Source organism: Plectropomus leopardus, chromosome 15 (assembly GCF_008729295.1).
Source record: "Plectropomus leopardus isolate mb chromosome 15, YSFRI_Pleo_2.0, whole genome shotgun sequence".
Lineage (NCBI taxonomy): Eukaryota > Metazoa > Chordata > Actinopteri > Perciformes > Serranidae > Plectropomus > Plectropomus leopardus.
The window spans coordinates 4,942,768-4,956,302 of NC_056477.1; the positions used below are offsets into that span (position 1 = coordinate 4,942,768).

Sequence of the window (13,535 nt, forward strand, 5' to 3'; positions counted from 1 at the left end):
AGATGTTTGCACGTTCGCTCACACATAAGAGGTGAGCAGTGACGGACGCACACTTTGGAGCTGACAGCAAAAACAAAGCAGGCCGTGTTCCTCGCATCAGCTAATGAGCAGAGGACGAGTGTTTGACAGGTGCTGGCTATCCCTGCGCCTTTATTACTGACTTTATTTTTCAGTCATTTAACTTTTGTTCTCCTCTGTGGGATTTTGCCTTTAATAATGATAGTTTGTTATTTTTTCTGTCTGTGTGAGCAGAGTCCCGACTGAGTACTGAGCCACTTCTGAGGAAGAAATTCCCACTGTGGAATCAATAAGATATCAATTACACCTGCTCTTGACTAGGGGTTGACTAATATTGACACACACAGCAGGGCTAATATAAAAATTAATAAAAATAAAAAAACAATACTGCTTAATAATAGTAGTTTATGAGACCGATAACCAATATTTGGCACCAATATGCATTTACAATAAAAATGAGAATCTCTCTGTCAATATTTAGATTTTGGAATAAAACAAACTCAGTTTAACATTTGTTTAAATTCCTTTAGAAAATGTTTAATCAAAACTAAAACTTTCAGCGTTAAATACAGCAAGTTCCCAGAAACGTTTTTTATAAAGTCAAGAGAAAATTCAAATAAAAAAAACAATAAATAAAAATAGCTCCCTGAGGTTTTACAAAGTAAAAGCTCCTCCCATGCTGACACTTTCCTTGCACTTTTTAAGCTATTGATTTTACCGGCTATCATTAAAAAAAACACAGATACAGATAATCTGCAAAAGGCCAAATATAGGCCCCAAAAATTGTCCAGGACAATAATCTGTCGACCCTTACTCTTGACTTTCGGATACTCCACTGTGTAAATTACAACCTACATGGGATGGACTCAGATCAGCACACAGTAGTGTGTGTGAGAGTATATTCTCCACAGTCTGTGCAGAGTCTTTGTACGGTGTAGCTAAAGGTGTAGCAGTATTGCTGTGCAGGCCATTCATTTCTCTATCTGTGCAGCTAATGCTCGGCGTCTCTCCATCCCCTCTCTCTTATTTCTCTCGTTAACGCTGAGAGGGGACTCTCTCTTATCTTTCCCCTCTTGCACCTCATGGTATGGGGGTGAAAAAAAATCTCATTTTCCCACTCAAACCCCAAAACTACAAGTCCCAACAAAAATACACACAGATAACACTGGGTGCCATGGAAACGCTGGGGCTAGCGTGGCCTGGCAGCGACGGCGTAACGAGTTTACTGACATAAGAGGATTCTTTTATCCTCTCCTAACCAGCTTTTTTTAGAGGAAGTCAGCCCTTTTGGAGGGAAAACCTCATTTCAGCCAGCTTTCATTTAGTTATTGCCCATCTGGCTCAACTAAAAGTTCTTGAGACCTTGTTCTGCAGCTGTCGGGGTCTCGGGGAATTTACGGCAGAATAGAAGAAACAAGGGGGCCGACATAGATACAGAAAATACAGGAGTAAAAACGTGAGCGTGCAGGAATGATGTGTGTGTCCACAAACCCAGCGGGCACATATGAATGAGGAAAGGCAACAGAGAGAGAGAGAGAGAGACATCAATGAAGGACAGAGTGCTTGTTCAGGACGAGGTGTTCCTGTGTGTGCTAAAATGGTAACTGAAGATAAGTCCATTAACAGTGGCTGCAGATCTTCCCCGCTGTCACATCCTACACATCAGCATGTAATGACTCCCACTCCGGCCTATTTACATGGAAATCCAAATATATGGCTCCAGTACTTGCATTAACTTCGCTGGTGCAATATAGAAATACATTTTTAATGGTTTGACTCCCCTGCACATTTGCAACTACATTCTGATCAGACCCCTTTAGGTCATCATGTAGGTGTTTTTTTTAACTGTACCAAGAGTAAAATCCAGATCTGGTGAGGCTGCTTTAGTTATTTTGGTTTTGTTCTCTGAAACAGACTGCCTGATGACTGCAGATCTGTCACAAGCTCTTTTCTTAGCCTTATGATTGATTGATTAATATATACACTGTATAATATATACAGTGTGTGTCTGTTTGTTTCTGTGAGGTGGCTAAATGGTTCATCGGCCGTTTTTGTGTAAGGGCCATTTTTCTTCTATTTTATTGACTCCTTTTCTTTTGTAGTTTTTACATTTTTCAGATTTTACTAACTGTATTCTTGTGTATGTATTGTTTTTCCTGTATCCTCTAATAAAATGTGACTTCGTAAATTGAAGTTGCCATGCCTTGCGTTTACCTGTTACTCACAGATGAGTTAGAAAAATGCACATAAATACACACAGACAGTCCTCAGTCACATCCTTATCGATCGAACTTGCATTACCAGAACAAACACCCCAGAAAAGCATGATATGCAGCTCAGCGAAGCCCCGTTTATAGACCTGCCTTTAAAAGAAGGCAGTGTGATGGCATAATTTGAGGACAGTAACGTATAAAACCTATCACAGATATAGGGCTGGGTAAGAAATTATGATACCAATACCCTTAAAGTGGCACAGAGACCAACAGAGTACTTCATTCGCGAATGCAGTGGCTTGAAGGACAGCTATATTTTTGAATGTTTTGGTGGCATCACAGCACACAAATCAAATAGACCATGCTCAACCGTGTACAACTGTATGAGTTGTAGCTGCTGCTACACGAAAGTTAGCTTGGTGCCAAGGACAATTGTGAGAGTTCAGCCTGCCACACACACGGTGACAAGGCTAACTGTTGGCATCACATGGCTAATGTTGCCTCACCAGTATTAACTAGTTGAACAACAGTCTAAAGATTTCTGTGTCAGTGTGAGTTTGAGGGAACCATTTAATGGCTCGATGTTAGATGTTAGCTGCAGCTGCTCTGTTAGCTCGTGCTAACCGGGCAGAACGTCCTCTAGGAGGACAGCAGCTCCAGAGACGGCAGTAGCAGAGAGTTTGCTGATCTGACACGGAGTCAGAAGTGTCAGGGTTCAGACCCCTACAGCAAACAATCTTTTGACTGAAAACACTTCGATACGACTTAATATTAGGTTACTGGGTCAATACTTTAAAAAGGTATCGAGTCCCAATACCCAGTCATACACAGGTATGAATTAAACTGAGCAGCGTGTTGAAAAACAACAATATTCTGTGATTTTGAAATGGTTTCACATTTTGTTGAAAGCTACAAGACTGGTACAGTGACTTCACTGCACTCAAAAATGTTCACTCACATATGCACACGCACACGCACACGCACACGCACACGCACACACACACACACACACACACACACACACACACACACACACACACACACACACACACACACACACACACACCATGCTGCACAGGTCCTGGACAGCTGCCACACTCATTCTGATTTCTGGCTGGGGTTGCTGTGGGTTACCTGTCCCCCCGCAGAGCTTTGTGGGGGTGTGCGGCCAGCGTACAGAGGGCTGTGTGAGGGGGTGGGGGGGTCTAGGTTATTGTACCCTGTCTTTACACTAGTAAAGAGGCTGCTTTAACATCAAAGGAGGGGAGGGAAAACATACGACTCCTCTTTCAAAGACAGTCTACAGGAACTACGACCTTGTCTGCTCTCTGCATCTCTTTCTCTGCTCTTCTTCCACTGTCCCCTCTGGGTGGTTACTGAGTGCGAGAGCATGTGTGAGTGTCTGTATGTGTGCAAAGAGAAAGAAGAAAGTGCCTTTGTATGAGTGTGCTTCAATGTGTGTTTGTGTGTGCAAGAAACAGCACGAGAAAGTCACGGACAGAACTATAGGTAAATATTTAGCTGAGACAGAGAGAAACAATGAAAGCCTTTCTGAGATATCAGGATCGTAATCCGGTCCCATCTCTCACTCTTTCTTGCTCTCAACAGCCAGAATGGATATTTATTTAAGCTAACAAAATCTAACACAGAGCTATTGTTCTTTAAATGCTCTGAATGTATACATGGATACAACATGTCCGGCTGCGAAGGGTGTCCAGGTGGGTATTCAGCACAAACATCGTTCTTTGACTCCTACCAATAACTTTTCTAACATGCCGGTGGAAGACTGACATGTCTTCACCTAAGACTGCATATACAGATGGATGATATGGATGATATTTTTAATTTTCTTTTAAAACAAGGCTACACTCTGACCTCTCCAAAATAAAATTATCTGGTTGTACTTTGGGCATGTTTGATTTAATTTGGTCTTGATTTTGAATGACGGAGAAGCCAAACAGGTCGTCTCGAGAGATACGACAAGATGATGATGGTGAGGATGAAGACAATTACAGTTGGTTGGTTAAGGACATCCAAAATCTCTCACAGACTTGAAAAATTGAAAACTTCTTCTTGGCCAAGGTGAGAGCAAAATGTACAGTGAGGCAGGAGGGACAATCAGTGTCTCATCAACTGCTCTGATTATGCAAAGGAAACCTTTTAGACGGGATGAACTGAGACTTTTGTTCCTCTCTTAATACCTCATTAAAATGTGAAGGTTATACTGGGTCGTTTTAGTGTTCATTAGTATGAAAGGGGGCTTTGAAAAGAGTCGAAATCTTGATTGAGTTGAAATTTGATGTTCATTGGTAAGAAAGGGGGCTTTGAAACGAGATTTAATCTTGATCTGGTTGACAAATATGGATGAAAGTTTTGTCCTTGTCATTGAAATTTACTATCACGTGTGGATCGAGCCTGACTTGTGCTGCCCTAAAGGTATAAATGACACGAGTAGGTTTTGGGGCGGCAGGCTGATAAGGTGGCTTGAGAATCCACTGTAGTTACTCTGTAGCCACCTAAAAAACACATTTTGGAAGCCAGTACAGATTCGGGGGCAACATACATGAGCTTTCCACTGTAGTTCTACATCACAACGTGAACGAAAGAAAGTTATACAGAAATAGGACTTAAGTACAATATGGCCCAATCTTGTACGATACATCTGTCTCGAGTTGCCCGCTGTGAAATCCAAAACTAAACTGTAAAGTTAAAGCTGATGCCACAGGTATCTATGGCAGGACTCCTGCTAACCACCGTGTGTCAAGCATAAACACTTTAGTGGTGTTTTTCTGGATCATATGATATCGAGAGGAGTTCCTCACGTTCTGTGGCCCTTGTGTAGGTTGAATGGGGGTTTGCTAAATGTTATGAAACCTGTGAAATATGTGTTTTATTACTTGATGGGACAGCTGAGTCTCGCATGCTCAGCTGACCGATCTCAATCGCGAATGACGGGTTCCCGCATATTTTCATGGACAAAATTTCCAAACTTTTCCCTGACTTTTCAAGGAACCTTTTTTTCTTGACAAACTTGCCTGAAGTTTTCTTAAACATATCAGATTCAAACATAATTTAAGCTAGCAGGCATAAATGACAGAAGAGACAAAACGTAGTGAGAAAATGATGAAACGGACGTGACGGTTAACAGAAAGTAACACACTGACAAATATTAGAACTATGTTACATTGACAGCTTCAGAAAGAGTATATACCCTCATGTTACATGGATGTTTATTCATGGAAGATTACTGTCACAATTTCATTATACACAAAAACACTGATGACTTTTCCAAAACTTTCTATGATTTCGACTTATTTCATGATCTTTCTAGGTTTTCCATGACCGTGGAAACCCCGTAAAGGACCAACACATTTTATGTCTTGATGTTTTTACATAGAGAACACGTCACTTTCTGTTTGCCATAAAAGTTTTCGATGTTTCTAGCGCAGATTGTAAGATGGACGACATGACAGCTCCCCCGAAGTGAGGCCAAAACATCTTGATCGCCCCCTGGTGGCTGAGTGCAGTATGGGTAATAAACCCCGCCCCCTCCATGTTGGTAAATGGTACATGGGATAAACTTCAAACTCAAAGTACATACTGAATAGTTTTCCCAAAACCTGAAGTTTGTTTGAGTGATTATTTTTCTGATAAGTTTGTTTTAAATTAGTTATTCAAAGGGGATTTTCTGCCATGATTGACAGCTGTGTGTGCCAATCTGTGTGCTAACATTCAATGACACTGCTTGTGATTGGTCAGACTGGACAGAAGGTGTCTTGATGGGAACTCCCCCAACACGGGGATCGCTTCTGTGCCGAATCAGACCCCGAATGACGTCACCAGCTCAAGATGGCAACTGTTGAATCTCAGATATTTCACTTCACTTCAGCAAAGCGTCATTCATCTTTATCTGCTATTAGCTAAGCATCATCGACCAGTGGCTGGTGACTGGTCACTGTGAGATAATTTCGGGGTACTTACAGCAGTGTAATTTATGCTGCAACAGTGGTCAGGTGATAAATGAGTTCGAATGTGGCGATAACCTCAGGGTCTCTTAGGGCCGTGGTGCAGATCTGGAGCTGCACTGCAACAAGAGAGAGAGAAAGTCGAAATGAAGGCAGGTTCAAAGACATTTTGTTTGACATCTCAAGAATTCCTTCTCATCGGTATGCACTCTTTCTCGCTAACCATCTCTCTCTTTTTTCACACACACACACACACACGCCAGAGGCAGTGCTGTCAGCTCGTGCAGTCGTCCCATCACTATGAAAAGAGTGACGTGGTAAATTACAGGGTTAAAGAGCTGCCATGGGATGACTGACACAAGGCCATCACAGCCTGGCCTCATTCCCCCACCCTCCAACACACACACACACACACACACACACACACACACACACACACACACACACACGTACTCTCTCCTCAGCTGGCTCTGTGTAAGTTTGCCAGTTTAGTCTTTTCTCTCTCTTATTTCTCCTTGTGTACCTTCACTTATCATCCCTCTGCCTACTTGTCCCACGCCTTTTATCTTTGTCCCCACCTTTCTTGTCCTTCATGTTTTTCTGAGGTACCTCCTATTAGAAATGCATTAAGCTTTCTGACCCTCTCTGCAAGCATTCACTCTCTCTTTCTGACAATTTTTACTCTCCTCATTCTTTGTCTCATCTCTCTAAAAGGACAGTATTTAAGTGTCTGATTTCTTCTTTCTCTCTTGCAGTTTTTACTCTTTATTGTCTCATCTTTCTCAAAAAGGACAGTGTTTCAAATTTTCTGGCTTTTTTTCTCTCACAACCTTTATCTCTCGCAGACGCTCTCTCTCTCTCTCAGCGACTGCCTGGTCTTGTTTTGACTCTCTGAGAGAAACTCTGCAAACATGAAAAACATACAAAGAGCGACCAGAAAGTATATCTACATAGAGAGAGATAGGTAGGGTGTGAGTGTGTAATTGTGAGTGCATATTTTCCAATCTGAGGTGCCTTGGAGTTCCTGCCAAGTCTCAGTCAGACTACTTGAATACATACACTCATGTATTCAGTAAGCTCACTCAGGTACTCAAGTCAGTCCTGCGTCCAATCTCTCAAACTTCTGATATGTGAACTCATAACGGCACACAAGCACATGCATGGAAAGGCACATACAGTACGATGCATACTTTCCTCCTATCTTTTAACTGTGCGATACCTGAGGAAATATACACATGCACGCATTTACATACATATGAAACCACGCACACACACTCACACCAGCTCTTATCTTCAGTGTATCCTTGAGGGAGAAGCCCTCTCCCTTCCAGTGTCATATCAGAGCAAAGAAAGGTGGACAAAATCGGAAAACAGCACACCGCTGAAGAAAGAGTGAGATAATCAGGGGTGAAAAAACGGATAAAACAAAAAGATCAATCCCTGAACGGAGTCTAATGTAAATCGCGGAGGGCTGTGACCGCTGAGACAACAGATAAGATGTGAGTCTGTGTGGTGGAGAAGAGATTTTTGCAAATTCTAAGTAAAAGAACCAAAACATAAAGGTCAAATTTTAAAAAATAAATAAAAAATACTGATGGTGCAACACAGATTTTTCACTCCTTCTATTAAACTTTTCTTATTACTTTTATTGTTGGGATAATCATGCTTAAGGTTTTAGCTCTGCAGCTCCAAATCATGCTCCAGCAATGTAAACAGGAAGTACAACGTTTTTTTTGCATGCGTTTACTCTTTAGGAAGGTGGTACCATTAACAACATGCCCAAATATTCCTTTGCAGTTCCTGTTATCAGTGTATCTAAAGTGATTATTCTCAGGAACATTCTGGAGTTATAAGGAAGCAGATTTATGAATGTTAATTGACAACGATTGCACAGATAATGATATTCTCAGAGAGCGTAAGTCATTGTGAATCTAAGAATATGTGCATCATATCTATGCATTCAGAACATACTGATTCATGACCTGGAGGAGGAGTGCATTATGGGTGAATAATGCTTTGAGAAACAAGTGAGTACCTTTTGTATCCTGAATTTTCAGATGAAATTGCAGGTCCAGAGCATATCTCAACAACTACTACTGAAACGGCCAAGAAGATGGTATAAAAAAAAAAATTCAACTTCAGAGTTACTTCTGTACAGCTCATGCAGCTCATGCTCATCACTATTTTCTGGCACTGTTATTAAGTTTGATCTTTATATCAAACATGGCAAATGAAATAAGACGACAAAAATGAAATATAAGCAAGAAAAAACAACAACATCGGAATGTCCACCGGACGTATTCAGTAAACAAACATGAGTATCTCCCCCTTGATTCTTGAATGTTGCTCAGGGGCTATGTAGGAAGATGACATTCACATTCTTAATTTCACCTGCTGAGCTCTGATTGGTCAATTTCAACCAGGTAAAACTTCAGTCAAAGTGCACAATCAACACAACGTTGTTGTGCGGCGTACTGTGAGGTGTAATAAAACATTGTAGCCTCTCGTCTGGAGGCTCGCTTAGTCATGTTCTTGTCAAGTTCTCTTCTTCTCCACCGTTTCTCTCTTACCATCTGTCTGTCTGTCTGTCTGTCTGTCTGTCTGTCTGTCTGTCTGTCTGTCTGTCACTCTACTTCAGCGGGTTTGTTGAGGACCTAAGGCGTAACTGAACTTGACCCGCTGAGAAGAGAAAAAGAGGGGACGAACTGAAAACTATTTTCTTCAGAGTTAACATGCTGTGAGGCCTGTCGGCGGTGCACATGCACACACAAACACACACACACACACACACACACACACACACACACACACACACACAAGTACAGTGTATGGTCTCAACTGTCCCATTACAAGAAAGAGGGTTTGGCGGAGGACAGTGGAGGGTGGGCGAAGTGGCGCCAGGCAGCAGGCTTTCATTCACATTCTCACACACACACACACACACACACACACACACACACACACACACACACACACACACAGAGAGAGTCCCACAGGAGCCCATTCAGCTGTCGGCAGAAGAAGAATAGAAGTGATTGACAGGCAGAACAAAATGAGGTAAAGGTAATACTATTCAGCAGAGGTGACAGGTACAGTCACTCTGTATGCATGTGCATATGTGTGTGTGACTGTGTGTTTTATAGGCCGTGTCAATCAGCAGGAAAACGAAGCTCGAGTGACATGACCGCTGGGCAAGTCTCTTTATCGAGTGATGTGTGCAAGAATATGAGTGTGTGTGTGTGTGTGTGTGTGTGTGTGTGTGTGTACTGTTGCATGCAAATGTGTGTAGATCACTTGAAGCACTATTCCAGGTTTGGAGGGCATGCGGAGGTGAGGAGTTGAAAAGTTCAGGTGTCCAGAGAAAAAGAGTGAGAGGGACTTTTTGCCCCATAATGACACAATTCACAACAAGAAGTAACAGCAAACACTTAAAAAAAAAAAAGTTTGACCACAGTGTACATACATGTGATCAGACAAGGAAACGCAGGGATCATAACTACTGCTAACAGAACAAACGAGTTTGTAATATTTTTGTTATGGGTTAACCAGATGATCATTTTCTAAATAAATCTATTAATGGTTTTGTTAATAAAATGTCAGAAAAATGTGAAAAATGCACATAATAATTTCCAAGAGCCAAAGTGGTGTCCTAAAGAACCTTGTTTCATCATGCCTACAAGTACAAAACTCCCAAATATCCAGTTTACGATCATTTGCGACAGGGAAAAGCACCAAATCATCACATTTGAGGGGCTGGATTTGACGTTATTTGCCATTTTTGCTTAAAATAAGGACTAATAAGTTAAGCAATTATTAGAATATTTACACATTTTCTACAAATCAGTTCATCAACTGATTATTTTACAGCTAAGGACTTATTTAACCTTTTTAGAGGTCCAGTGTGTATGATTTGGGTACACCTACTTGCAGAAATGGTAAAAATATACAAACTATGTTTTTATTAGTTTATAGTCAAGGAAAACAAATAAGAAATAAGTTGCTGTAGTTTCCTTAACTATGTATGAGCCAACTGTGTCTACATATGGAGCGGGTCCTCTTCTCCGGAGTACACCATGTTGTTCCACTGTAGCCCAAAACAGACAAACCAAACACCTGCTCTAACGAGGGCTATTCACATTTGTTGTGTTTTCACATTGGCCACAGTAGTTCTTGTACATGCCTGGCACAACAGAAGAGTTTGAGTTCTGCAACATCACCGCTGGATATCATTAATTTCTCCACACTAAAACTTTAAAAGGTAGAACCGAAAAATGATTATTATGACTTTTGAACATGTGGCCACAATAGTGCAGTTCTGAGAAATGAGAGAGATGTAATTTTGGAACCAAAGAGAAGTACTGACGTCCTTTTGTAGTCATGAATCTCCCTCTCTCATCTGTCGCCTTTTATGGGCGTGTGAATATCTTTGTTCCTCGCAACTCTTTCATTTTTGTTGGTCAGGGGAGTATGAACATTATGTGCTACTAAATTGCCCTGTTAGAATATAAATTCTGTAGTCAAATAATCGAAAATGTCATTCTTAAAAATAATCTTGCAGCCTCAGCATGTCCATGTGCAACAAAGGGAGGGAAAGATGGACACGGGGTGACGGAGAGATGAGTGGAAGCTCTTCTAAGCAGATGTGTAAACGTCATTAGAGGGGGTAATGGAGGGAGGAAGGTGGGAAGTGGGGGGCGGAAAAAATACTCCAGCAGAGGTATTTACCCAACGCCCGGAGCAGAAACACAAACACAGCTCCAGTAATGACTGAGACAGACAGGCAAGACAAAACTGAGAAAAAGAGACATTTGGTGGAGAGTCAAGTCTTGATTAGTCAGACGATTTGTTGGAAAAGACGAGGCAGGCCTCTGGTTTAATCACACCTACAAAATGTTACAAGAATCTAAAATTTCCACTAAACCAGTGATAGTTGTCATTCACCCTGTTCAGCTAATAGGCCTAATCCTGGCAAGTGTTTCTCTAAAAGCTGAGTGCATCTGCCCTACAACAACGCCCAAGGGCAGGAAAGACAATACTTCCAAACCAGCGGCACAATTTCTGGCTGACTTCAAAGAGATTCTCGGGGACTATGTGCCTCTCCGGTGTCTGTCCCCTGTCACAGCGAAGGTGACGCGTGTCACACTGACCGCGGTTTTGTTTATGTTGTTGGATTTTCTTCTCCTAAAGCTGTTTGGTGCCCTGTTGTTCGCCCCTCACCTCCTGACCACAAACACACGTATAAACGGTAAACGCACAAATGGACTCACAAACACAGAGTGAAATAAATCTATTCTGTGTGCAGACACATGCACAAAACATGTAAAAACATATGGCTCAAAAAGCAAAAAGACAAAAACCAACCTAAGTACACATATACAAATGCATATTGAAGGCGTACAGAGTTCATACACACACACACACACACACACTAACCGGCGCCTCACGCTTCGTCAAATAACTTTAAGGGGCAAGCATTTTTTCAACCTGGATCGTACTTTCCCATGAATATTTGAAAGACCTTTTTTTTTTTTTTTTTTAAATTGGTCCAGTGTTGAGTGAGACCACTGCATCCAGTGGCCTTTAACAGGCTGTAATGTAACTACTATGGGCCCGTGGGCACCATCAATTTACATCCACTAAAAGTACTTGTTTTTTCCACTGACAGGATCAGACTGTGAGTGTCTGAACACATTATTGGAAGGATCCCTACAGAGATATACTTTTTTTTAAAAAAGTAAGATTACTCTCACTTCCGAAAAAAAATAAAATTAAATAAAATTACCTCAATAAACTGCTTAAAAATTCTAATAATTCTGATAATTATTTTTCATTTCTTTCTGAGCTCCTAGTTGCCTTTCTTCCCATGTTTCCAAAAGAAATCAAACCAACTGGCTAAGGGTTCAGATGTTTAAATGCTTGTGAAAGGTGTCTCAAAGCAGCACAGGAAGGGATGCCAGTTTCAAAGGGTTAATTACAAAAAGCCCAGAAATTGGCATTGCCAATTCCACCAGACTCCATTTAAATAAACAGTCATTTTATTTTGTATAGAGCGAGCATATTTTCAGATCTAACTGGGTGACACATGACTACTTTCCCTATGAATCAAAAGGAATGCAGCTGGGGAACATTAAGTGTCTGCAAAGTCTTTATTTTAGGACAAAAATGTCCTCTAGCTCTATTTTTGGGCATGTACAAACACATACAGAAACCTACAGCTTAGACAATGCTTTCCACAATCGGTGTACACAACCTCAATGCACTCTCAGGTCCCAAAAAACACACACACACACACACACACACACACACCTGTCAAGGGCTCAGGAAGACGGGGTCCTTTAAAGTTGTTGTCAGATGCACAGAGCGAGATGGACCCTGGCAAAACGAAAGGTCACGATGAACGTCCCCTAGACTTCTCAGCGGTCTTATTCCCCCGTCACACACTCACACACACGCCGTCTGTCACCTCCCAGACGAGGCCATGACACCTCGGACACCTCTCAGCAGGCAGTGCCTCCCTCCGCCTCTCTCCCTCTCTGACAGGTTGACATGGCACAGAGTGGTCGGATGTCGATGGCACTCGGACCAAGAAGTTTGTCCCCTTTGCCGTGACCTCAGAGATGGACGCCGGTGTCATATCTCCCTGCTCCCCCTGCTGCAGTACGCTCCTGTCTAGAAGTAGAAATGAAATCCTTTCTAGCGTCGACTCTCAGCTCTTTCCTTTACTTGGCAGTTGTCTATCACACCTTATCATTGTCACATGATCTTTAGTCTGGACGGTGGGGGTTTCATTGTTTTCTATTTTGGGACTGCAGTGACCTTCATAAAGTCTATGACAGCAGCTAACAATATATTATTAGTGATTGCCATAATCCAAACCTCATCTAAAAATTTTGATTGCAATCTGCCATTTTGGGCATTTTACCTAACAGATGACAACAAACCATTTATCATGACTGTTATTTATTCTAAGTATTTCAGTAGAAGCCTATTAAACTACACGCATCTTTGCCGAATGACAGCCCTAAAGTGCAGGGATTTGACACTTTCTGGTTGGATTTTTATGAAGCCAATACCTATAAATCAATCCATATTTGTGAACTGAGTGTCTAGCTTGAACAGTATGTGTGATCACTTTATACCAACAATAGAATCACAAGATATAGTATTTTTTGTATAAAGTTGCCCATGCTATTAAAGGACATACTCTAGCTGGTTGGTGACAGAACAGAGTCTTTCATTAGGACTATCTCTGGTGAAGAAAGTAGCGCCAACAAATCTGCTCATAAAAAGATCTGAGGATTATTCAGTGATTTGTACATAGTTTCTGAAACTATGTACA

The 13,535-nt window shown here is 41.5% G+C and overlaps 1 protein-coding gene across 2 annotated transcripts in view; it reads right to left on the minus strand.

The window, feature by feature from the left end:
* The window catches only part of LOC121954604 (WD repeat containing planar cell polarity effector), a 91,164-nt gene extending 78,380 nt beyond the window's left edge, over positions 1-12,784 (minus strand). For both annotated transcript variants that reach the window (XM_042502207.1, XM_042502206.1), the window contains exons 1-2: positions 12,503-12,784; positions 6,213-6,315 (exon numbers count right to left, since the gene is read on the minus strand). The gene's annotated coding sequence lies outside the window, so the exon portion shown is untranslated. The remainder of the gene's footprint in view (positions 1-6,212; positions 6,316-12,502) is intronic.
* Between the last annotated feature and the right edge of the window lie 751 nt (positions 12,785-13,535).